Consider the following 27,490-nt stretch of genomic DNA (forward strand, 5'->3'; position numbering starts at 1 on the left):
CCAGACATTGGTACATCCTCTCAGGCATTCTACTTTACTGCTCAGTGAAAGTCACTCAGTCGTGTCCAACTATTTGCGACCCCGTGGACTAGTCCATGGAATGCTCTAGGCCAGAATACTGGAGTGGGTAGCTTTTCCCTTCTCCAGGGAATCTTCCCAATCCAGGGATCAAACCCAGGTCTCCCGCATTGCAGGCAGATTCTTTACCAGCTGAGCCACCAGGGAAGCTTACTGCTCAGCGTCCATGTTAGAAACATGCGGTAGTACCTTGCAGAAGCCTGTAGTCTTTTATATTCTGGGAGCCTCTCAAATATATTCTGGATTTCTATCACTGTTTTCTTATTACACACACACACACACACACACACACATATATATATATAAAATTGAAGTATCAATGACTTACAATGTTTCAGGTTCACAGCAAGGTGATTCAGTTATACAAATACACATATATTCTTTTTCAGATTATTTTCCATTACAAGTTATTGTAAGATATTGACTATAGGTCCCTGTGCTATACAGTAAACCTTTGTTGCTTATTACATATCTATTTTTAAAATTAGAAATCAAGCATTCTATTCATACTAAGTCAAACAAGTAGAATCAAAATGTCATACATTTTTTAGTTAGGCAAAAATTCATAAGTTTTCCTATATATATATATTATACATATAATTTGTATATATGTATACAAAAGCTTTTCTACTACACTTGGTAAAGGCTTCAGAAAGAACATATAAAGAAGAAGAGATGGAGAAATTGGAAAACATAAACTAAATGAAACGGGAGCACTGACTATGAAACAGAAAAATTGAAACAAGCTAGATAAAAGCAAAAGATCATCATATAATCCAGTTGTTTTTAAACATGGCTGCTCATTAGAAACATCTGGAGCTCTGGAGAAAAAACAGAAATACCTGGGCATTTGTATTTTTCAAAAAATTCCAAGATAATTCTGATATTCTTCTGGATTTTATAGTTTCTTTTTTTTAATTAGATGGTAGTTTTGGTGATATAGAATTCTATTCTTTTTCTGTTGACTAATCATGATACAATCATATTGTATGAGTAACAGTTACATAATCACAATAGTAAAGGGTGTATCACTGTTTTCCTTGTGCTGCTACCCACACACTCCCATTCCAGAAATGTGGACCCATGAGGGATCCGCAATCCAAGGTTGAGCTGTGTCCTAGTAATTCTCCCTTATTATTCACTGTCCTAACTTCCTGATCTTTTTTTTTTTTTTTTAACATTTATTTATTATTTGGCCACACAGCATACGGGGTCTTAGTTCCCAGACCAGGATCTTAGCTCCCCCTGCAATGGAAGCTCAGAGTCTTAAGCATTAAACTGCAAGGGAAGTCTGCTGATCTTTTTGAAATAGACTATTGTCATAGATTTCCCCCTCACTCTCTGATTTATGCATAAACACTGTGCTCTGAGAACTCCAAGGATCTCAGGCTTTGGAAATCATCAAGACGTTGTATCACTCAAAAAAGCTGAGCTTCTATAATAGAAAGGCTTGCTTTTACTTTTTTTTTTTTTTTCTTGTGAAACCTGATTTGAAACTTGAAGATGAGCCTTGTCTTCTTTGAAATTACATTCTCAGTGGCCCTGAGGGAATTCATAAGCAAACATCTAGTGGCTGTCTGGATGGCAAGAGGCTAATCTGTACCAGAAACCAAGAGGGAAAGAAGCTGAAGTTAGTTTACATCAAAATGTTAACCACATACTTTACACAAGGCATCAGCAAAAAGGAAGTGCTACTAAAGGTTTCTTTTATATATTTTTCTTTTCCTATTACCTTTAAAATTTTAGTGAGATGCGATTCCTAGTAAAATAGCTGCCTGCGGTACAAATGGCCAAAATCCAATTGAGTTAGCTATGTGTAACAGAGATAGAGATTTATAAAGGTACTGAGCTATCACAAGTAATCCAGGGATAAAAATGAGGTTGCTCGGCTTACAATACAGCTGACACCAGGCATGTAACATCATCAAGACCATTGGCGTACCGGAACCAGCTCTGCTGCTGCTAAGTCACTTCAGTCGTGTCCACCTCTGTGCGACCCCATTGACGGCAGTCCACCAGGCTCCCCCATCCCTGGGATTCTCCAGGCAAGAACACTGGAGTGGGTTGCCATTTCAGTCAATTATTAAATTCAAGAATTTTATAAGCTGGTTGTAAAACACAATCATCATTAAAAATTAAACTTACAGTTAATTAAATTATATTATTTAGGTACTAATTTATCAGGTCTCACCAATTCTTAATTTTTTTTTACTATTATTTACTTTAATATTCTCTATTTGGTATTTTAGTATTATATAGGCTCCAGAAATTATTCAGATTTATTGTCTGTATGTTGGAAAAACTGTATAACAATGTGGTACGAGGAATCTCTTTCCAATTCACATTTGGTAAGATCCCATTAGTTAGTCTGAAATCAGCCATAGGCTTCTCTGGTGGTTCAGATGGTCTGCAATGTGGGAGACCCAGGTTTAATCCCTGGGTCAGGAAGATCCCCTGGAGAAGCGACTGGCTACCCACTCCAGTATTCTTGCCTGGAGAATCCCACAGACAGAGGAGCCTGGCAGGTTACCATTTAAAAGGTCGCAAAGAGTCAGACATGACTGAGTGGTTAACACACACACACACACACACACACACACACAGAGGAAAATGTATACCGCAGAAACTGGCCAATGCTACAAACAGCCCTAGTTTTTTAAGTAGGGAACTGATTGTTAAACATTGTCCAGCATACCAACATTCAGGACTGTCTCTGTCTTTATTTCCGATGTCTTTTTCTCTCATCCTTTCATACCTCTGCTTCACTATTCCTCCTTTTCCCCTACTGGCCAGTTATCTCTGAGTTTTTATGTGTGTTGCAAAAAATATGGATACCAAGAAGTTTTAAGATTCACAATTTATAATCGAGGCATTCAAAGATAGATCTACTGCGCTAGGGCCAAGGGGATGACCTGAAAGAAGCAAAAATGCGCAGAACAGGGAAGCTGGGACAGGATCTCAAGCTTACTTCCTATATTGCCACAGTTACATCCCCTGATTAGACTTTTCCCTTGAAAGAGTTTCCCATATGGGTGCTCAGGGCATCTCCAGGAAGTCTGTCTCTTGGTGTCCTGATTGTTTTCCTTCCATTCTAGCTTCTTGCCACTGTCCTCGATGCAAATTAAAGAGTTTTGCCAGATTCAAATGACTAGATTGATTTCTTCCTCTGAAAGTGAGATTTTGACACAAGTTTAAGTGAAGAAGTAGTCTTTCAAGCTGCCCAGGGAGGGCCAATAAAACAGAAAGATTCCTTTTGAAAGTAAGTTAAACTTTCACTAACCCCAGGAAGTTCAGAGGACTTATTTTTCCAAGCTCTCATAACTGTAGTTAATTTGCTGAAAAATGTATTCTATAAAATATGAAAGGTTCTTTATCAAAATTATTTCAAAGGCTAGGGATTCTCCTGAGCTTTCTTCCCAGCCAGGATGATAGAAAAATGCTTACTGGACAGAATGATGCAATTCAAGTTCCTCTACAAAGGTGACATATTATTCCAATTACATGACAAACCTGCATATAATTTCTCTGTTTGATATGAAGAAAGCAACCACCACAGGAAACTCTTTGTTGAATTCTGTCGTATGAAAATAAAATTCCAGAGATTCTGTTATTCTTCTTTTGAAGAATTAAAAAAAAAAAATTTAAGAATCAGTTGCCTCTCCTAGAAATCCATTTTTGATTAATGACACAAAATATTTAATGCTCTTCTGGTTGACTTTCATCCCCAAACCATTTATGTGCACTAGTTTCTTTAAAACAAAAAATCTGTGAGTAAAATATCTGCCACACAATTCAAAAGAATTCGTGTTTAAATGCTAAAGACTTTCTGATTTATCTTTTATTCCAACAATTCTATATAAACTTGACTTTCAAAGAAACCAAGAAAAAATTGAGAATAGGCCATGTTATGATAAGATCAGATCAGTCGCTCAGTCGTGTCCGACTCTTTGCGACCCCATGAATCGCAGCACGCCAGGCCTCCCTCTCCATTACCAACTCCCAGAGTTCACTCAGACTCACGTCCATCGAGTCGGTGATGCCATCCAGGCATCTCATCTTCTGTCGTCCCCTTCTCCTCCTGCCCCCAATCCCTCCCAGCATCAGAGTCTTTTCCAATGAGTCAACTCTTCGCATCAGGTGGCCAAAGTACTGGAGTTTCAGCTTTAGCATCATTCCTTCCAAAGAAATCCCAGGGCTGATCTCCTTCAGAACGGACTGGTTGGATCTTTCAGTCCAAGGGACTCTCAAGAGTCTTCTCCAACACCACAGTTCAAAAGCATCAATTCTTTGGTGCTCAGCCTTCTTCACAGTCCAACTCTCAAAAACGTATATTTTAATTTCCAAAATTAGAACTCTTAACATTCTCATTAATATGGCCCTGGGTCATGTCTAATATCTGCTTTACCAGTTATGATGTTTAGATAACTAGGTCAGAGCTCACTCCATTACTCCCTTCCAAATATCTCTGCCCAGGTAATTTACCTCTAGGAATGGAGTCCTAAATTTTGAGGGAATTGTGATCAAATCCAGGTCAGAGACTCTAATGTGCATTTCTCAATCAATATCACTTAACACATCCCTGGACCTACAGAAGATGGCCAATAAATCTTGGTTGAATAAGAAATGGATGAAAGTGAGAAACCTTCTTGAGAACTTCACACTTCCAGAGCAATGTATCTGTAATCCTTGGGAATACTAATTATAGTTTCCATGGTAATTCAAACCTGCAGTTTTTTCTCATATGAAGAAAGAGAAAACAGAAATGTGTAATAGCTGAATTGTGTGTGTTATGTCATAATGTTGTTAATATGTGATATTTTAAATGCTTTCTACAAAGAAAAGCCTCTTGATGAGAGTGAAAGAGGAGAGTGAAAAAGTTGGCTTAAAGCTCAACATTCAGAAAACGAAAATCATGGCATCTGGTCCCATCACTTCATGGGAAATAGATGGGGAAGCAGTGGAAACAGTGTCAGACTTTATTTTGGGGGGCTCCAAAATCACTGCAGATGGTGATTGCAGCCATGGAATTAAAAGGCGCTTACTCCTTGGAAGAAAAGTTATGGCCAACCTAGATAGCATATTCAAAAGCAGAGACATTACTTTGCCAACAAAGGTCCATCTAGTCAAGGCTATGGTTTTTCCAGAGGTCATGTATGGATGTGAGAGTTGGACTGTGAAGAAAGCTGAGAGCCAAAGAATTGATGCTTTTGAACTGTGGTGTTGGAGAAGACTCTTGAGAGTCTCTTGGACTGCAAGAAGATCCAACCAGTCCATTCTGAAGATCAGCCCTGGGATTTCTTTGGAAGAAATGATGCTGAAGCTGAAACTCCAATACTTTGGCCACCTCAATGAGCAAAGAGTCGACTCATTGGAAAAGACCCTGATGCTGGGAGGGATTGGGGGCAGGAGGAAAAGGGGACAACACAGGATCAGATGGCTGGATGGCATCACCGACTCGATGGACATGAGTTTGGGTGAATTCCAGGAGTTGGTGATGGACAGGGAGGCCTGGCATGCTGCAGTTCATGGGGTTGCAAAGAGTCGGACATGACTGAGCGACTGAACTGAACTGACAAAATCGGTAGTTAGAACTAGAGGCTGAATTAAATTCATATTAAAATAATTTTTGCAATAATATTTCATGGATGGTGCTGTGTACTTTCTAAAGTATCATGTTAGCATAAGAGACATCAGACCTGGTTGCTCCTTTCTGAGTGATGAGAAGATTAATTAGTGAGTTTGGGAAATGTCTCATTCATCAAGTTCCTTGTCAACATTTACCTAATGGTTTTAGCAGCCACTGATGACCTTTGGCCAAATCTGTTATTTCACTAAGGATTATAAAATGTTGACATACTTAATTTTACTATGTCTTCTGAATTATCTGTTCTACTATAAATAATTTTTCCACATTAACTATTTGTTACCTTGAAATGTGGTTTGTATAGGAAAGGCAGGAGAAGTGCTTGATTTATTTCCTTTCTTTACCGTTTTCAGAATAATAATATGTTGCTCTAGCAAATCAATGAGGCTGCCTTTTTTGTTTTTAGTATCATGAAGAATTCAGATTTTTCTTTATATATATAATCTGTTTTATACAGTGTGGTCATTCTTTTCAGTGCTAAATTTTTCATTTTTATGCCAGTGAGAACTTCAAGTTGGCTCCTGAGACATTTTGACCTGACTCCTATAATCTTGCAATAGCTTCCCTGTCTTTAGTTCAACAACATATACCAGAATCATCTTTTTATTTCCTGTCAGAGACCTGGAACTAGTTTAAAAAGGATTTCTAGATCTTTTTCATGAGAAATAATAGAGACCAAAATCTGGGTACTAGAGTTGCTTATTTATACTAGGTTGTCATATTTGAAGGCCTTTTCAGTACACAAAGGTATGAAATAGGCTATTAAATTTTATTATATTAGCAAGATAAAAGTAAACTGTAGTGTTGTATGAAAGGAGAGAAGGTTAGCACTCCCCTTGACAAGGATGGAAGAGGCTTTCGGGCCTGACAACACGCATACGGTTAAGGCATTGCCACCTACTTCGTGGCATCTAACCACTGTTTTTTATAGAACAGTGTTATGGACTCTGTGGGAGAGGGAGAGGGTGGGAAGATTTGGGAGAATGGCATTGAAACATGTAAAATATCATGTATGAAACGAGATGCCAGTCCAGGTTCGATGCACGATACTGGATGCTTGGGGCTGGTGCACTGCGACGACCCAGAGGGATGGTATGGGAAGGGAGGAGGGAGGAGGGTTCAGGATGGGGAACACATGTATACCTGTGGCGGATTCATTTTGATATTTGGCAAAACTAATACAGTTATGTAAAGTTTAAAAATAAAATAATAAAAAAAAAAGTAAACTGTACTGATATTCCAATGGAAACATAAAGTCATTACATGACTTTTGGTTAATTTCACTGATTTTGCATTTCTCTTTGTTTTACAAATGTTCCTAAAAACATCAGCACAATTGTTTATTTTTTCTATTTTCCAACATATAATTAGTTTAAAATATCATTGCACAATGCAGTTCAATATTTTTTGATATTCTTTTGTTCTTAAACTAAATACTGCTGCTGCTTCTGCTGCTGCTAAGTCACTTCAGTCGTGTCCGACTCTCTGCGACCCCATAGATGGCAGCCCACCAGTCTCCCCCGTCCCTGGGATGCTCCAGGCAAGAACACGAGTGGGTTGCCATTTCCTTCTCCAATGCATGAAAGTGAAAAGTGAAAGTGAAGTTGCTCAGTTGTGTCCGACTCTTCGCGACCCCATGGACTGCAGCCTACCAGGCCCCTCCGCCCATGGGATTTTCCAGGCAAGAGTACTAGGAATGTACAAATTGCTATGTGTTAAAGTCACTTGAAATAATTCTTCTCAATGTTCATTCATCTCACTTTTTTTTTTGATCACCAACATCTCAAATGCCTATTTTGTAAGGTGGAAGTATGAGTGCCTCTAGCTTTTCTATCATGTCTTCAAATCTCTATCTTAGCTTAACTTTAATAGTTATACTTTTCACTTTTAGATGTTCAAGGTTATTAGAATATATAACTGGCTCTACAATTATTGGAATTTACTGTTTGATTTGGTTTGCTTTCTGGAATTTATAATTGCCTTTATTTTTTCTTGAACAATTTAATTTTGTCATGTATTAAACATACCATTTTTGTTTTTACAAATATCTTTCATAGAAAGACCCCCATTTTTCTGCTCTAAAATGCTTCATTTGCTGTCCAGCCTTGCTCCATAGCTGTCATTCTGCCTTTCTTTTATCCTCAGTTTTGCTTCTCTATTTTCTGACTCTCTCATTTACTCCCTTATTTTGCTGGGCTAAAGTCAAGTCTTTAAAAAGGTATTTGGGAGTTTTTCCAGACTCAGTACAAGTACTCCCTCAGATCCCTGCAACTGTTCTGCTCTCCCTGAGTGCCTCAGCTCTCCACTTGGCGTCTTGCCCACAGGAGTTCTACCAATGGCTCAATCCATTCCCACAGTCATGGAGCCAATTTTTTGTAGTTGCTGACACAACTGCATTATGAAGAGAACCAACCATGGTGCCAGTGCTGGAAAAAGAACCTGACCAAGTAGCTTCACCGGACCTGTAGGGCTTCCAGAATCTTCCCAAAGAGATGGGTAACACAATCATGAGGTGCTATGATGTGGGTTAGACTTGAACAATAAGAGACCTGAGACAGAAAGAAGGTGACAGAATAGTTCTAAAGATTCTAATAGTTCTTCTTCCTTGACTATGGAACATTCTGGAACACAGAAGTTTATATGGCCTTTCCAAACCCAAGAATTGGTTGCCCAAATTAAAAACATTTGGCCAGCTCAAAGATGTACCCCTTTAATTTTCTACTCCTCCTTTTCTACTTTATTCCTCTCTTCCCCCCGCTCTTTCTTGCTTTCATGGAATTGAACTTCCTAATAAAGAGTCAGCGCCTTACTTTACTATTATGAGCTAAGCCCATCCTTGTCTTCTTTTTCTATATTTCTAAAATTTAACATCAGTGATGTAAAATTACAAGACTCCAGAGGGACAGCAGGCAGACTTTTATGACTAGCTTACCATTCTGAATGGCACGTCCTGTCACTAGCTTAGGAGATAGGCATGTCGCACTGGGCAAGTACATGCATTGGGGCCAAGGCAAGAAGAGTTTTCGTTCAATCATTTACTCAATGCGTATCTGATAAACCTATGCCAGATGCATGGGATTCAGAAATACAAGATACATTCTCATACTCTAATTGATGATTTCTCATGGAAATATACCTATTTTCTGAATGAATACTCTGGCAATTTCTCAGTCATGGCATACCTTTCATATACTTTGCTAAGTCATTTGCTAAGTCACTTCTGCTGCTGCTGCTGCTGCTAAGTCACTTCAGTCGTGTCCGACTCTGTGCGACCCCATAGACAACAGCCCACCAGGCTCCCCCGTCCCTGGGATTCTCCAGGCAAGAATACTGTAGTGGGTTGCCATTTCCTTCTCCAATGCATGAAAGTGAAAAGTGAAAGTGAAGTCTCATGTACTTTAATTTTTGTCAAAACTCCTCTGTTCTGTCTTTATTTCTAGGGAGTTGCATAACCTGAAGGTTGGCCTTTGAAGGTGGCAACAGAGTCTCAATCTCTTTTCTTTAACTAACTGTTTTTTAAAGCTTCTCTCTCTGACATGGCTGAGAAATGACTGTTCATAACACAGGTTGGAAATGATGCCGAAGGGAAAGTAACATTTTTCTCTTGTTCTTTTTTCTCAATTTACTAAGCTATTGCCTCCACTTACTCATGTGTTTCTCACAACTCAGGAGGTAAACAGAGCGAGTGTTGTTTCTTCATTGCATAGAAGAGGAAATTGAGGCTGCAAGATTAAACTATCTGGCTCATGGGTACTAAATGCAACATCAGGCAAGAATTCCAATTATACCTCTTGGAGAATTTTTTTCAGTGACATTTTAATAGAGTTTCAAGGCCCAGGTAGAAGATGGAAAGACACTAAAGGAATCTCTGGGCCTTCTGTTCTTAGTGCTACCTATGGACTCAATTACCTGTGAACACAGGTACAGAAATCAATTTCAGAATTTCCAGACTCAAAGGAAGAGGGAAAGAACCAGGCTCAGGAGTAAGAATGAGGTGGCCCTGGGCACCCAGGTAGCTCAGTCATCTTGTAGATTCTGTTCCTGACTGCTCTCAACTCCAATTTATTCATCCTCATTCTTGGTTCCCACTTTCTTTGCATCAGGCTGTCCAACTCACCTATTGAGTCTTGACATGTGTTATGGGATCTTTTTATTTCCATTCATTCATTCAAATGTCCACAGGTTGTTATCTCACCACTGCTGGACACAGATTAGCTATTTAATAAAACTGTATTAAACCTACATGTACACCCTAATCTGAAATTCTGTTTCAGTCTTACTTATAAAAACTTCAGGCACTGCCTTTTCTTTTTCACTGTTTCTTTAATTTCTCGTCTTATGGCCTGACATGTTTATATTCGTAGGAGCAGTGCAGTAATTAGAACTTTTGGATAGTGAACAAAAGAAATTGACTCTGCTATGCTAAGCGAGGAGAAGGAAATGGCAACCCATTCCAGTGTTCTTGCCTGGAGAATCCCAAGGACGGGGGAGCCTGGTGGACTTCCGTCTATGGGGTCGCACAGAGTCGGACACGACTGAAGCAACTTAGCAGCAGCAGCATACTAAACAAAAAACTTTAAAAATATATTTAAAAATAAATAAATGTGCATAATATGGGATAATTTGAAAATAGAAGGAAAAGCAAAAGAAACAGACTCACAAGGAGCAAAAAATAACGTGGCTCCAGGGATCCAAGAGCTGAATTTAACTGATAGGCTTGTCAGCTTGCCCCTGCTGAGATGACTCAGCTTCATCCGAGATGAAGGTTTTGTCCTAGATTCTGTGTTCAGAATTCAAAGTCCCAGAGAGTGAGTGGACTTTGTCAGCATTGTGTCCTCTACTCAAGCCCTCGCTGGGGGCCAACGTGCTCCTCAGTTCCCTAAGATGGTGGACAATGGCAAGAATGAACACCCCTCCCCAACACTTAAAGCACTATGTCAAAAATTAGGGGGAAATGGGTTGCAATCACCCAGTTTGCAGAGTATACTGGCAAGAGCAATGAGCTGGAACTGTTTCTGCTCCTTGGCTGTGTGACTGTGTGAAACAACCAGTGTGCCGTTTCATATTTCTACAATTCAGGTTTCTCATTGACAAAATACAAAGCTTGGACAGATGATAATTAATATTCCTTTTGTTGTTGTTGTTCCTAAAATTGTTTTTCCAACTTCACAGAGTTCTCCTCAGTAAGTATAGACCAGAAGTATTTCCTTTGCTTCTATTCAGAGCATTGTTCATGGATGAGCAACCCTCGTGTCTCACATCTTTGAAATCTTCCTTCTCACCAGTGCTCACCGTTCTGTGCTGACCCCAATACCTCTCCTTAGTCCTGGCCTTCACTAGCACAGCCCATTCTCTTCTGATGTATGATATTGCATCTCTTTAATACTGTCTATGAAATGCTTTCTTAGTTTCTTTTTCTACCAATAGTATAATCAATAGAATACAGAAGTTATTTGCTTCTTTATTTTTGTTTTCCAAAGGAACCTTGTCAAACTGCTAGTAATGTTTTCAACCCAATTTTCTCCACCCAGATATTTTTTAAACTGTTAGAAAATTTAAAGTTTTCAAAAAGTTTTCTCTGTTTTATCCAGATATATTTTCTCCAGAACAGCCATTGGATTGGCCTTGAATAAACATTTGAGACAACTTTTGTGCCCACCTTCTTCATGCTTTTTTAATGTGGATACCAATAATCATTTATTTTTTAATTCTTTCAATAGTTATATAGACTGGAGCTGAATTGATTCTATGTATGGCCATACACAATAGGCCACCTAAAGCCAGGAGCCGGCTCATTGGAAAAGATCCGATGCTGAGAAAGACTGAAGGCAAAAGGAGAAGGGTGTGGCAAAGGATGAGATGGTTAGATAGCATCACTGACTCAATGGGCATGAATTTAAGCAAGCTCTAGGGGACTGTGGAGGACAGAGGAGCCTGGCATGCCACAGTCCATAGGGTCGCAGAGTCAGACACGACTTAGTGACTGAAGAGCAACAACAAATTACCATAAGCAAAACAAAATTTTACTTTTTCATCCTCATGTAATATTAATTTTGTATTAGCCACTAAGTTAAGCTGTATTACAAATGCAAAGATACACAAGGTATAGTCACTACCTTGTAGGAACTTATACATCCTAAGATTTTCAAGGGGAGATGAAACATAACAGCTCCCTAAAGTACAAATCTGTATATAATGAGTGTCCTAAGACAGCAGTGATGCAGTGTTAAAAAGTGCAAAGAAGAGTGAAATTATCTCCATTCAGGTGAGCAGGGAAGACTTCATGGGACAAGGAAAGACTGGAACAAGGATCCAGGTAAAGAACAAACAGGTCTCCCATCATCCCCTCTTACTTCCCAATAATCGATTCCCCAAATACAATTAGTTAATTCATTCTTTACTCATTTGTACCCAGCCCTCCAGTGACTTTTCACTATGCTGGGGATAAAATCCTCTCCTCTTACTGTGGCTCACAAGACCCTACATGATCTAGTCTTTTCTCCTACCATTCTGAGATTCACCTATCATTTTCCAGCCATACTGGCCTTCTTTCTAAGTCTTCGATACAGCAAAGGACATTTGCTTTAGGACACTGGTTCTTATTGTTTTTTTGCCAGAACTCTCAGCCCTCAGATTTTTATAGGACTGGTATTTGCTTATCCTTTAAGTCTCACCCCAAACATCACAGCTGCACTGAGGCCTTCCATGACCCTCGTCCAGATTAACATGTTTCCGACATTTTGCTGATCACTCTACTTTGCTTCTTTTAACTTATCTGAAATTTTCTTGCTCATTTATTTGTTTGCTTTTTAAATTTCTACTTTCTCCTGACTAGAATATTATCAATAGTTTTTATTATATGATAGGCCTTTATGTTAGACAGTAACACAAACATTTGGCTTTATTAGTATCTAATTTATTATTAATTTTATTATTAGAGTAAATAGTAAGTTTTTAAATTCTTCTAAAAACTACTTACAGAGATCAATAAAACAAAGTTCAAGAATTTAGCAAAATTCCCCAAACTTTTAAATATATCTTACTGAACAAACACTTTATGTTTTAGGTTACTTTAATGTTTTAAACACCTTTTGAAAATAGACAGCATACTACTATAATGATTACAAAACTAATAAACACATTAACTCTAAAACCAAGAATAAAGTTATGTATGTAATATATATTATATTTTGTCTTTCTATTATTTCTTCTCTTATTTTCCTTGGTTTCCATTAAGATCCCTACACGGGGCTTTGCCAATCTCACCAGATCTTTAAGAAAATGCTATCATTTTAGCCTAACTAGGTTTTGAGTCAGAGAAGGCAATGGCACCCCACTCCAGTACTCTTGCCTGGAAAATCCCATGGATGGAGGAGCCTCGTAGGCTGCAGTCCATGGGGTCGAGAAGAGTCGGACACGACTGAGTGACTTCACTTTCACTTTTCACTTTCATGCATTGGAGAAGGAAATGGCAACCCACTCCAGTGTTCTTGCCTGGAGAATCCCAGAGACAGGGGAGCCTGGTGGGATGCCAGCTATGGGGTCGCACAGAGTCGGACACGACTGAAGCGACTTAGCAGCAGCAGCAGCAGCAGCAGGTTTTGAGTGGCTCAGATGGTAAAGAATCTGCCTACAATGCAGGAGACCCAGGTTCAATCCCCGAGTCAGGAATATCCCCTGCAGACAGGAATGGCAACCCACTCCAGTATTCTTGCCTGGAGAATTCCATGGACAGAGGAGCCTAGTAGGCTACATACAATCCATGGGTCATAACAAGTCGGACACGACTGAGCGACTAATACTTTCACTTCATGAAAAGTTTTAATTCTTAGTTGAGACATGGCCCTGACTGAGCAGTCTAAGGTGATTTCCAGGCTGTTAACCAGTAGTAAATTTCTTTTTCTAGTAAAATTCTAATCATTGCATTGTGAGGCTTTTAACTTTTTTGTTTTATTTATATAAAAGTTTTAATTTTTTGAGACACAGTAGCTTTCAAAGAGGTAAGGAATTCTTCTAAGTTTTATCCTATCCACTGCCTTGTCACATTGATATATTAGTGTGGTCTGTCAGTACTATTAAAATCTTATATATTTCTTATTAGTATTTTATTTTAATTAGTTGGACCATCAAGAATTGTCAGCTTCTAGGAGATGAGGGATAGTGTCTGCATAGTCAGCTTTACTCTTTCGTACATTTGGTTAATTCATCATTTAGAACACTCTGTTGAATCCTCCTTTTGCTTGATTATTGTGTGTGACCAGTGAAGCTGATTAGCTGCAGACACCCTTTGAATCTGATTAATTATATGTGCTGTTCAGGCTTTCCTTCTCTTGCTACTGAATCTACTTTTGCTGGGATAACCTGGCTTCCTTATGGACTCACTGGATCAAAGAAAGTACATACCTAAACTTTATAGATAGATATTTAGGTAAATTTTTTATATATTAGCAATTCCTTATATATTTGGATCAATAAAATATGAAGCATATTCTATTAGATACACTCTTCTATATTGTAATACCTTTTGGGGATCTCATACAAACTTTTCTTGTTTGAGTATTATTAGGAACGTCCAGCCTTTCTTAGAGTCAACTTCTTTAGTTAACTTTTGTCACAAGAATTATCACTAATCTTATTTACAGTTCAGTTCAGTTCAGTCGCTCAGTCATGTCTGACTCTTTGCGACCCCATGAATTGCAGCACGCCAGGCCTCCCTGTCCTTCGCAAATAAACCTGGCCAGTAAGAGCCTCTGTAATTTGCCTTTCTTTATTTCAGCACTTGTGCTGACATTTGCTTGTGTCCAGCAACATCCTTTGGAGTTCAGTTTCCTTATTTATAAAATTAGTACAAATAGATTGGCCCAGGTTCATACAGATTCTTTTTTCTGCCCTAAAATTTGGCATCGTCTACCTTTCAAAGAGCCTTTATTGTGTGCATATGTGCACATGTGTGTGTAGATTAGAGATCAAAATATGGATGCTAGAAACATATAATGAGATCCGGGTCACTGACAATAGTTCCAAAGCTGGAATACATGTCACGAATTTGCAGTTTTCTCCATTCAGCATGTCACATGACTGCACTGATATGCACACACACATATATGAATATATAAAAATATGATAAAGTATGTATTTAAGAGAGAATAAAAATATATAAAAGCATAAATCCAAAAAAAGTGGGTGTTTAAACATTTAAGGTGGAGGACTCCTGGGAAGGCGGTGGCAGTGGGACCTTAGTTTCCCACCAGGGATTGAACCCAGGCCCCCGGTGTGGAAGTGTCAAGTCCTAACCCCTGGACTGCCAGGGAATTCCTGGTGGCAGAATTTTTAAATTTCCCCAAATCGCATCATGTAAATAGGTACAGGGAATAGGGGAGCAAAGCCTAAAACCTACATGGACAACGTCTATCACTAGGTTAACTATAAACTTCCAAATATGAGCAGGTGGAGACCAACCACCATCACCAAGAAGAATCACAGTTTCAACAATGTTGTGAGAGAAAGCAGAGGAAAGACAAAAGTTTCTCATAGCTCCAGAGCTGAAAAGTATCCAAATTGTCAGCAGGTACTCACTGGTAAACTCATCAAGATATTTCAAGGCTAGCAGCTGGAATCAGGAGGGAGAAGCAGGCCTGAATTCACAGTGTGAGCTAAGGGACCATGGTATGTAAAGTGGTCTTAGAAAAATCTGGTCTTTATAAGCCATTGAGAGTAATCAGCTAAAATTCCCTTTCAGTATCAAATCTTGCATCAAGTATAAAATACTGAAAATAGAACTCCCAATTAGGAAAAAAAAAAAAGACAAAAAATGGTTCAGGAAAATATTGGAAAGAATCAGAGTTAGAAGGTCTTATAAAAATGTCAACTTTATTATTCAACACATTTTGAAAATTACAGGAGGAAATCTAGAGCTATGATTCTAGGAAAGCTATCTGGATTTCCCTCCCTGTAATACAGAAAAATGCAAAACATATGAAGAGCATAACAGAAGAGGATTTTATAAGGAGAAAATTTTATAATAAGAAAGAAAACGAGAAGCAAAATAATATCCTTACAGATAATGAAGGCATGCCAGGATGATCTGAACGCAAAAATAGATGAAAACTATAACCAAATTCTTCAAAGTGAGATTAGATGATTTAAGAAAATGTTAATAACCAGGAAATAACATAAATCTTAATTTCAAAATTTTAGAAATTATATAATTGGAGAACAGGAGAATAAATAGAAAAATTTGAAATTTGAGCTTACAAATGTAGAAAATCTTTAATAAATGAAAATGTCATTTCAGAATTGAAGAATCAGGAAGGACACAAGAGAAAATCAATAAACACACTGAATGCCTTAAGAAAATAGAAAGCAAATGATAAAAAATGAAAAAGAAGTAGGATGTTAAAAAGTATTTGAAAAACAGCGACAGGTATAAGCTGACAGGCAAGGAAGACTAAGCACACACATAAAAGGGGATCCTCGGGGCAGAAGCTAAAGCAACAGAAGAGAACAAATACAATAATATATACATCAAAAGGCCTTTTCTGAAACAAAAGATGGCTTGAAACTACCAGGTGAAAGGGCCACTGTATTCCTGCTTCAGTTCAGTTCAGTCGCTCAGTTGTGTCTGACTCTTTGCGACCCCATGAATCGCAGCACGCCAGACCTCCCTGTCCATCACCAACTCCCGGAGTTCACCCAGACTCACGTCCATCGAGTCAGTGATGCCATCCAGCCATCTCATCCTCTGTTGTCCCCTTCTCCTCCTGCCCCCAATCCCTCCCAGCATCAGAGTCTTTTCCAATGAGTCAACTCTTCACATAAGGTGGCCAAAGTACTGGAGTTTCAGCTTTAGCATCATTCCTTCTAAAGAAATCCCAAGGCTGATCTCCTTCAGAATGGACTGGTTGGATCTCCTTGCAGTCCAAGGGACTCTCAAGAGTCTTCTCCAACACCACAGTCCAAAAGCATCAATTCTTCGGCACTCAGCCTTCTTCACAGTCCAACTCTCACATCCATACATGACCACTGGAAAAACCATAGCCTTGCTTATGGACTGGCTAAATCTAATAGCTTGTGTCTTTCTTGTAATATTTTGTCAAACAGCCACTAGAAGCTAAGACTTGCTACTAATATTTTGTCTTTCAACTTCTTCTCTTAAAGCTCTAATTCTAATAGGTACATTAGCTGCTTTATAATTTTTTTTGGTGACCATTTTACCATGTGTTTTGTTACTGCCTAATATGAATCACCATCTTTACAGCCACAGATAGAAGTTTTCTCTCTCATCAACCACCACCAGCCCTTAACCCAACTCCACATATTCTTTTTCGCTATAGCACTCCATTTCTGGTGCTATTAGCCAGGAATGATTATGCTGCAGTTACTAACAATCACAAAATCTCAGTGACTGAAACAATAAGTTTTTTTTCTTCCTCATGCTGTATCTCTACTGCACGTCAACTAGAGACTCTGCTTCATGGTTTTCTTATTCTGGGATCCAGTCCTTCATCTGGATCATTGCCAGTAGCCATGTCAAAGGAAGAGAGTAACCAAGGATCTTAGATCAACAATTAAATCTGGAAGTAACTCATATAGTATTGATAACTCCTTTACAAGGACTAATAACATAGCCTTGTCTAAACACAACAGGGTCAGGAAATATATACCTATCTTAGAAAGGGAATGAAACAGTATTTGCCAAAAAACACTAATGACCATTAACACAAACAGAAACAAATGATATTTTATATTTTGCTTTTAGCACCTAACAGTATTTTAGAATTCTTCATATCAGTACACCTATACAGCACTTTTGAAAGTCGCATAGTGACCCATTAGATGTTATAATAATCAGTTATTAAACCTTTCTGTTGCTGGTAAATACTTAGACTGTTTTGCTATAAATATTGCTACATTGAACATCTTTGCATATAAATAACTTTGTATAAGTAAAAGTAAAGCTTTCAGATCCGAGAAAGAAAAATGCAGCCTTGACATCACTTACAGACAGCTTTCTGTTGTTTGAAGCTGGTGTGGCACTCACAGCTGGACCACACTGTTCTCTTGTTGGACATATACAATCTGTGGAATGCCAGCATCAAACAACGTCACTCTGAAACTGTGATAAAATTAGTCTAAACAAGGCTATTTTATAATTTCTTCTCAGCACTGATAAAAAACAAGGTCTCTGTACAAACACCACAAAATACCAAACAGCCCCTCTTGCAATTTAATAAGACTGGCTGCAGGTTTTTTTTTTTTTTTTTAAACTAATTTACAGCTCTAGCCTCATTCTAGTCTAATCTTACCTCTCTCCAGGTAAGATTAACTGAGATACTCAGTCATAGACTTGTTGCAACTTTCTGACGGCACCCAATAGAGGGGAAAATTCCCTCTTCCTTGGACTCTTCCTCAAAGCATCCAATCAAAGCTGGTATCTCCTAACAGGGAGTTAGAATGTGTCTAACAGCTCTGTCTTCTGATTTCATTTCACTCCTAGTGAGAGTTGTACTTGGTAGGCTATGCCCTGATTCTAGCTTATAGCTACTTTCTTGTTGGCCCACACGGAAAAGACCTATAGAATAAATTGGGTTGGCCAGAAAGTTCATTTGAGTTTTTCCGTAAGATGCTACAAAAAAATAAAAGCTTTTTTGCCAACCAAATCACTTTCCTTTTAATTTGAATTAGCTGCCATTTAAAAATGGAAAAGGATTTCCATCAATAGGCAGATTTATCAACACTGGGCCTACAATTCCAATTGGTTGGAACTAAGTAACACCTATGATAAGGGCTAAGTCACACTGGCTCCAGTTTTCCAGTCTCCATACTTCCATTACCCTACACTGGTCATTGGTTCCTTTGTTTATTTACCTGTCTGGTTTCCCTGGGCTTTCGGGTTAGTGATTCTGCTCATAGCATGCAGATAACAGGAATGAAGAAGAAAAGAGGGGTCAGACTTGCTTCCATGTAGAATACTTAAACAAAGACCCCACAGGATATCTTAACTATTTTAGACTAATCTCTGTTTTTCTCAAAAGTATTCACTGAATTGCCCGTTCTGCAGGAGTCCTTAATAAAAGATTAATTGAAAAAATAAGAATTACTTTTCCAAAACCTGTGAACTGCAAAGGCAGTCAACATAAGAAATCTTAAAATTATTTTCTTCTGCTTAATTTGATATATTATAGATGCATAAAAACCCATCTCCTATTTGAATGCTACTTTAATGAAAGTGCTAATGGTGGCATAAGGCTTTTTAAGTTTAAAAAGATCTAAAAATATCGCTCCATTCTTATCTCCAAAATATTCTACTTTGTATCAATCCAGCTTGACTGAGTCTAAATGACACTCAGTGGCACACTTTAGTTCTTTAGAAAAGGCTTTACTAACAAGCAAATGTAACCGCAAGATGCTATCAGCCCTTCTAAGAAGGAAAAGGAAATCAGTCCTAGGCTGGTGACATGTCTGGGAGGATTGCCTGCCTTCTTGAAGTCAAAGGGGACAGGCATATTTTTGAAGAGAGCCTGAATTCTGCCCACCCTGACTCTTGGTGGATTACAGCTGTCAGTTATAAAAAGCAGCATTATATAGATAAGAGCTTTTATTTTTAAAATAAAAATCTATCACACTCAACACTTTGTTTAGGTATGATATGAACATTGGAACAATAGATGTATCTAGTAAGTGCTTTTAGTATATACACTCAAACATTATATGTGAAAATACACTATCATAAATATTCTATAAAAATTTTATAAATATTATGCATGTTATATTTCTTTAGAAGAAATATATGCTTATTTCTTTGCCCTAAGATTCAAGATCAAGATTCAGGTTGAAGGCATATAAATTCTGTTTAGTGTTCAAAGTCTAATCTTTTCACTGATGAGTCTGAATATGGAGTTGGACACAACAAAGAGGAAAAGTGAAGTCAAAGGCTATTGAATCATAATAATAGCCACCAGTACCAAGTACTTACTATGTGTCATGCATGGTATTAAAAACTCTTTGCATATTTTCACAGAATCTTTACAATATATCCTTATTATTCCCATTTTCTTCACCCAGGGACTCTTCAGTTCAGTTTAGTTGCTCAGCTGTGTCCGACTCTTTGTGACCCCATGAATCGCAGCACGCCAGGCCTCCCTGTCCATCACCAACTCCCGGAGTTCACCCAAACTCATGTCCATCAAGTCAGTGATGCCATCCAGCCATCTCATCCTCTGTCGTCCCCTTCTCCTCCTGCCCCCAGTCCCTCCTAGCATCAGGGTCTTTTCCAATGAGTCAACCCTTTGCATGAGGTGGCCAGCATATTGGAGTTTCAGCCTCAGCATCAGTCCTTCCAATGAATATTCAGGACTGATTTCCTTTAGGATGGACTGATTGGATCTGCCTGCAGTCCAAAGGACTCTCAAGAGTCTTCTCCAACACCACAGTTCAAAAGCATCAATTCTTCGGCACTCAGCTTTCTTCACAGTCCAAATCTCACATCCATACATGACCACTGGAAAAACCATAGCCTTGACTAGACAGACCTTTGTTGACAAAGTAAAGTCTCTGCTTTTGAATATGCTATCTAGGTTGGTCATAACTTTCCTTCCAAGGAGTAAGCGTCTTTTAATTTCATGGCTGCAATCACCATCTGCAGTGATTTTGGAGCCCAGAAAAATAAAGTCTGACACTGTTTCCACTGTTTCCCCATCTATTTCCCATGAAGTGATGGGACCAGAAGCCATGATCTTCGTTTTCTGAATGTTGAGCTTTAAGCAAACTTTTCACTCTCCTCTTTCACTTTCATCAAGAGGCTTTTTAGTTCCTCTTCACTTTCTGCCATAAGAGTGGTGTCATCTGCATATCTGAGGTTATTGATATTTCTCCCGGCAATCTTGATTCCAGCTTGTGCTTCTTCCAGCCCAGCATTTCTCATGATGTACTCTGCATAGAAGTTAAATAAGCAGGGTGACAATATACAGCCTTGACGTACTCCTTTTCCTATTTGGAACCAGTCTGTTGTTCCATGTCCAGTTCTCCCTGTTGCTTCCTGATCTGCATATAGGTTTCTCAACAGGCAGGTCAGGTGGTCTGCTATTCCCATATCTTGAAGAACTGTCCACAGTTTATTGTGATCCACACAGTCAAAGGCTTTGGCATAGTCAATAAAGCAGAAATAGATGTTTTTCTGGAACTCTCTTGCTTTTTCCATGATCCAGCAGATGTTGGCAATTTGATCTCTGTTTCCTCTGCCTTTACTAAAACCAGCTTGAACATCTGGAAGTTCACGGTTCACATATTGCTGAAGCCTCTCTTGGAGAATTTTGAGCATTACTTTACTAGCATGTGAGATGAGTGCAATTGTGTGGTAGTTTGAGCATTCTTTGGCATTGCCTTTCTTTTGGATTGGAATGAAACTGACCTTTTCTAGTCCTGTGGCCACTGCTGAGTTTTCTGAATTTGCTGGCATATTGAGTGCAGCACTTTACTCTAGAAGGGTTTGATATGTTATTCTGTTTTAGGAGCATGTAGTCTTTGTTGGGAATCCTGGCCCAGAGATCAGGAGAAAGATATTCAGAAGCAGGGTGCAAGCTGGGGATACATTCATGTACTAGATTGTTCAGTAGCAGGTTACTCTCTCTAGTATTTCCCTTTAGTTAAGTCTTAGGCAAATATTTCAGGCCAGGTAAGCTTCACTAATTTACTTGTTGTCTTTGTGCAATTTAGGACTTCCCCGATGGCTCAGCAGTAAAGAATCTGTCTACAATGCAGGAGACACAGAAGACGTGGGTTTGGTCCCTGGAGAAGAAATGGCAACCCACTCCAGTACCTGAAAAATCCCATAGACAAAGGAGCCTGACTGTAGCCCAGAAGGCTACCTTCCATAGGGTCACAAAGAGTCGGACATGACTGAGAGACTGAGCACAAGTCATTATTTGTGTAAATTAGAAAAAAGGACTCCCCTCTGGGTAGGCAAAGCTGGCCAGGAGAATGTGAACTGAGTTTTTACCAACACCAGCTCAGTTTGTCAGAAGGCCTTGCACAGAACACAGCCTACAGAACAATTTCCTGTGTCTCTGGCTGAAAAAAATCTCCCAAAGCTGAAGCAGTGGCCCCTGAGTTCATAACAGTAGGGGCATGATGATGTGTCCTGACATTCAAGAGGACGCTGAATCTCAGGGTCAGTCGATAGCTCAGTAACTCCTGTTCACACACAGGTTGTTTTCTTTCGAGAGACTTAGCAAGCCTGAACTTACTTTTTACCAAGGAAGTTATAGCAGTCCTTTAGTTAGGCTGACTGCCATTTAGAAGATAAGGACCTCAAACAGATTAGGAGAAAAAGACTACCTTTAAAAAGCAATACTCAGGTGGCACTAGTGGTAAAGAACCTGCCTGCCAATGCAAGAGATGCAACAGACACCGGTTCGATCCCTGGCTGGGAAAGATCCCCTGGAGGAGGGCATGACAACTCAGTCCAGTATCCTTGCCTGGAGAATCCCATGGACAGAGGAGCCTGGTGGCCTCCAGTCCATAGGTTGCAAAGGTTTGGCATGACTAACGCGCCTTAGTGTGCATGCATAAACTACATTACTATGAATAAGCAAAGACATTGTTAGCTTGTTAACTACAAGTAGTGGAAGATTACACTATGATCCACTTGGGATGCTTCCTAGAGAACAGGTGATTGGAAGAGTCAAAGAAGCAGAAAGATCAAAGAGCAAAAGTCAAAGAGCAGTAGATCAGTATGAGGAAATTTTGAACTGGAACACTGAAGATATCTGGAAGTGGAAAACTGGGCAAGGATACTGAAACAAAAGAGATTAAGTAATATGAGAGCCTTGATCACAACTTGAAAAAAATTATGCTTGATGCCATCTATCTAGCAAGTTCCATCTTGATTACTTACTATTTGATCTTTACCAAAGCATTTGGCCTCTCTCTCTGAATGTTTGTTTACTGACCTATAAAAGAAAGTTAAGGATTAAAGGAAGTGCAATAACAATATCTACCTTAAGTAGCTCTATGATGGTTAAGCCAAATGATGTAGGTTGAAGTGCTTTGTAACCCTTGATGCACTATGTCAAGTGGTGTACCTATTTATAATAATTTCTCATTCATTTAAGCAGACCCTGCCTATAAGGCAGAATGTCAGATCCTAAAGGATGTCAACTGCCAACTCTCTCAAAAGACCTAGATACCACCAGAATAACCAGCTGATCAGGCAAATCTGGACAATTGTCTACTTTTCTTAAAATATTTTTTCCCTACTGTTAGAGAGACTATCACATTGAATGCATGCATGCTCAGTCGTGTCCGACTCTTTGCAACTTTGTCTCTGGGGTTTTCCAGGCAAGAATACTGGAGTGCATTGCCTTTTCCTTCTCCAGTGGTTCTTCCCCACTCAGGGATCGTACCCACATCTCCTGGCATTGCAGGCAGATTCCTTACCACTGAGCCATGGGCGAAGCCCTAAAGTTTTAATAAAGTCTCTGAAAGAAGAGGTCAGAGATAGGTATTTACAGGGGCTTAAGGTCTGGGCTCCTGTGGTTTAATCTTAGTCTTTCAAGGCAGGGATCTGTTTGGGATAAGAAAAAATTCCTGATATAAATCTAATAGTTTAAGATTGGTAGTTACAGATAGGTGAGGATCTTAAAGTGATTCTTGAGGAGTAAACAATTACTTATCAGCAAGCAGCTTGAGCAACTATTGTCCTAAGAAGGTAACTGGTTGAATACCTTATTTTGCTGAGTGAATTTTCTTGAAGTTCCTGAAGCAAGCTGAGAAGTAGCAGAATGTGCCACCTCAAAATAATCTTTGGCATAAGGATTATTTTGAGCTGATTATTTTTAAGAAACTGCAAGCCCTGGAGGAGCTCTGAAAACACAGAAGCTACCCTTTCATAATAAAAATCTATATTTAAGAGAATTTGCATTAGAAGGGGGTCTGTACCAGGAAGAGATGTATTACTGGAGATAATCTTTTTACCTGAGAGTTACCTGCCTGGCAGGATAACCTTTGTTCACTAAATATTTGGTCCTCTCGCCTTCCCAGGAATGGCTTCCCCTCTTTAAAGCCTGAGCCCCCACCCCTTCCCTTCACTCAGGATGACGTATAAGCTTCAATCGCCTAGCTGCCTTTACAGTCTCATATCTTTGTGAAGCTCCCTTATGTGCATATGCAATTAAAAATATTTTTTTCCTCTTAAAAATCTGTCTTTTATTACAGGGGTTCTCAGCCAAGAACTCAGAAGGGTAGAAGGAAAATTAATTTTCCTCCTCCACAAAGCACTGAAGTAATTCACTGGTTTATAGCCTTATCTTCCTGGTAAAAGATAGTAACTTCATATTGATGGAGGGAACCTTAGTTCTGTTGCAATCCAGGTAACCCTAGTTCTGTTGCATCCAGGTCCAAAATGGAGCCACTCCTTCCAAGAATGCCATGTCAGCAAACGAAAATTTGGATAATGTTTAGGTCCTTATAAATACTCCGCTTGACGAGAAACACACTATAGCCAGCCAACCTGAAACTGAGTCCCTCTAAAACAGAGTTCCCCTGCTGAATATATGATTAATCTCTCTATAGAAAATTTTATTTCCTTTCTTGTCCTGTCCCTGTTCCCCTCAGGACTGAGGAGTAGCAAAGAAAAGGGGGGATTGAAACCAAGCAGGATTCTGTGGGGCCTTCCCAGGTACAAAAGCACCTCTGTGTCCCCCATTTCTTGATTTTTTTCCCAAAGCTTCAGTCTCCAAGGCCTTCACTGAATTCCAAAGAGCAGATTCAAGCATATTAGATTAATAGTCATAGGATGCCTGGTTCCTCCTGAAGGGATAGAGATAGAAATCTGATGCATATCTTTAAGTTGTTCATCAGAAGTTAAGACTGCCCCTGTCCCCCAACCCCACCCCCACTAGGAAGAGGATGATGATTATATGCTGACCATAGGCATACAGATTCCAGACTGGTTGGACTCAGAAGGCTGATGATAGAGATTCCTGAAACATCACCCTGTTATCTCTCACCATCAGGCAGTCTGAAAGCTGCTCAGAAGCTGATCCCATATCCTATGACCCTCTCCTCTAACGCTGTTTTTAAAGACCCTGGCCTGAAAGCTACCAGGGATTTTGGGTCTTTTGAACATGAGCTGCCCATTCTCCTTGCTTGGTGCTCTGTGTGAACTAAAATTGCCACCTGCCATATCAGTAAACAAAGGATGTTGCAGCCATGAAGCCATCACATCACAGCCACCCTGAGTGAGCCCTGAGGGACTCAGGATGAGAAGCACAGAAATACGCCACAGACAGCTGAAGTGCACATCAAAGGAATGATTTCAGGGAGCCTAGGCTCTTATCTTTCCATACACAGAAAAGTACTGCATTTCTTAACTTGAGATATCTAGTCTTCCTTAGGTCTTTAGGTTTTTCCAACTACCTGGTCTTCATTGTAAAAACTCCTATGCATCCTGGCTCCCTCTCTTGCCCCTTCAGAACAGTCTCTGAGAGTTACCTGGGGTGCCGAGTCCCAGGCTTAAGTCCTCGGTTTTGTTCACCAAGTCAAACATAGCTCTCAACTTTAAGGCTGTGCATTTTTTGTTGTTGTTGTTGACAAATGCAATAAACACTTACCTTCGCAACAAGCTGGCATCAGTAGATTGGCTTTGCTGTGCCCAGACAAGCAGGGTTTGGTTCAATAACAAGCCAATCCTCAATTATCAAGCCAATTCTGGGCTTTTTACTTATTTCCTTGTTCCTTATTCATTTTTAAAATTTTCTCTTCCTTGTTCCTTATTTTTTCCTCTTTGAAAGCTTGCCACATTTTCCCCTGCTTCACTGTTCTCCACATGGAGACTGTTCACTTCATGAAGTATTAAAGTTTGTTTGTATCACCTAAGTTGTCTTCTTTAATCATTTTTAATAGCTCTGAGTCTTGGTGGTGATGTGGCTACATGTAGTCTTATTTTCAGGGATATATAAATATATTTGGAAGGAGCACCTTACGCTGTTAAATAAACTGGGACTTTGGATTCATTGAGTTCTAGGTGTAATTCTTGAAAATTACTAAATTTCCTCATTTTTGAAACTTAAGATTAACTTTGTCAACATGACTTAAATATTAATTTCAGGTAATTCATGTCTAGAAAAATAAGAATGCAGACTAATGGATTATCTCACTTTTTGCTTTAAGAAACTTTTGCAAATTAATTTTCCTGGGCAAAGAGTTTTCTCATTCTGGGAAACAGTTCTTCTGTCAGACAATAAATTACTCATCTGAGCTAACAACTCAGTTATTAGAAAATTTCACTGATAGTTAAAACCTTCATCTTGTTGCATCCTCTAATTTTGAACTATTATATCATGAATTTTGCCCAATTGCAATAAATTTCTTGCAAGGAAAGACCATGCTTAACCATTTAATCACAAACTCCAAACCCTGTAAATACTGTTTCCCACCCTTTTAAGGAGAATAGTGACAGAGGATAAGATGGTTGGATGACATCATCGACTCAATGGACATGATCTGGAGCAAACTCCGGGAAATAGTGAAGGACAGGGAAGCCTGGCGTGCTTCAGTCCATGGAGTCATGAAGAGTTGGACACGACTGAGCAGCTGAACTACAACTCTTTTAAGATGGTATTGAGACTATGCCAAGGGCTTCTCTGGTGGCTCAGATGGTAAAGAATCTGCCTGCAAAGCACAAGACACAGATTCAATCCCTGGGTCGGGAAGATCCCCAGAGAAGTGAATGGCAACCTGCTCCAGTGTTCTTGCCTGAAGAATTCCATGGACAGAGGAGCCTGGCAGGCTACACTCCATGGGATCTCAAAGAGCTGGACACGACCGAGCAACTGTCACTTTCACTTTCAAGACTGTCAAAGCGGTGTTCTCCCTTACTGTAGTAAGTCTATTAAAATTAAACTTAGCTTCACTTGACTGACAAGTTTTTATAAAGGTCTCTCGGGTTCAATAATTGACATCTTAAAAAAGAAAATAATAAATAACTTCCAGGTTAGTTACATACAAACAAAATACTGAGCACGGTGTCTGGCATATGACAAGGACTCCTTAAATGCTGGTAATTATTAATATAAGCAAGTTTCAGAAACATTCTATCCTGCTCAGCAGCCTAAGACAGGCAAAGATATTTCTTTCCAAATATAAGGGTTATATTTCTGAAAATCCCTTCTATCTACAGATAGAAGAATGTAAGATATTAACAAAAGGAGGATAAGGGCTTGGGAGATTAATATGAACATCTGAAAGTCCTTAAAAATGCTATTTTTTTACATTTGCCAAAATAAAACAATGATAATATATAGTACATGCTTTTAATTACAAGAGTAGTTCTTGTATTTGCATATTTTAAATGTAATTAATTTCCAATAACCATTCCCACCTGCCTAGAAGAAAAATCAGGTTTTCTTTCTCAGTTTCAAGGAGGTAATATTCATTTTTCTTGGTTGAATACAATATGTTATTCAGAATTACCCAAATTTGAGGTTAAGGACACAGTCTTCCAGACTGCCAAGTCAGTCCAAGACTTGACATCAATTACAAGATTGAGTATTTCCCAAAACTATCATCAGTTTCAACAGTTCACTAGAATGACATAGAATTCAGGAAAATTCTACACCTGTGGTTATAGGTCCAAGGAGCGGTGGCTATGCGGGTGCAAGAGGGCCAAGAGGAGCTATTCAAGGTCAGGAGGGGCAGCATGAGAAGATACCCCTCGTCCAAGATAAGGAGCAGTGGCTGCGCTTTGCTGGAGCAGCCGTGAAGAGATAT

The 27,490-nt window shown here is 39.1% G+C and overlaps 1 long non-coding RNA gene and 1 other non-coding gene across 2 annotated transcripts in view; one reads left to right on the forward strand and one right to left on the reverse strand.

The window, feature by feature from the left end:
• The window catches only part of LOC129655998 (uncharacterized), a 60,002-nt gene that overhangs the window by 6,761 nt on the left and 25,751 nt on the right, over positions 1 to 27,490 (reverse strand). The gene's annotated exons all lie outside the window — the stretch shown is intronic.
• LOC129642646 (U6atac minor spliceosomal RNA) lies at positions 6,524 to 6,649 on the forward strand. The gene has a single exon (XR_008709897.1). It is a non-coding gene; the product is annotated as a U6atac minor spliceosomal RNA (small nuclear RNA).

Source organism: Bubalus kerabau, chromosome 1, assembly GCF_029407905.1.
Source record: "Bubalus kerabau isolate K-KA32 ecotype Philippines breed swamp buffalo chromosome 1, PCC_UOA_SB_1v2, whole genome shotgun sequence".
NCBI classification, from domain to species: Eukaryota; Metazoa; Chordata; class Mammalia; order Artiodactyla; family Bovidae; genus Bubalus; species Bubalus kerabau.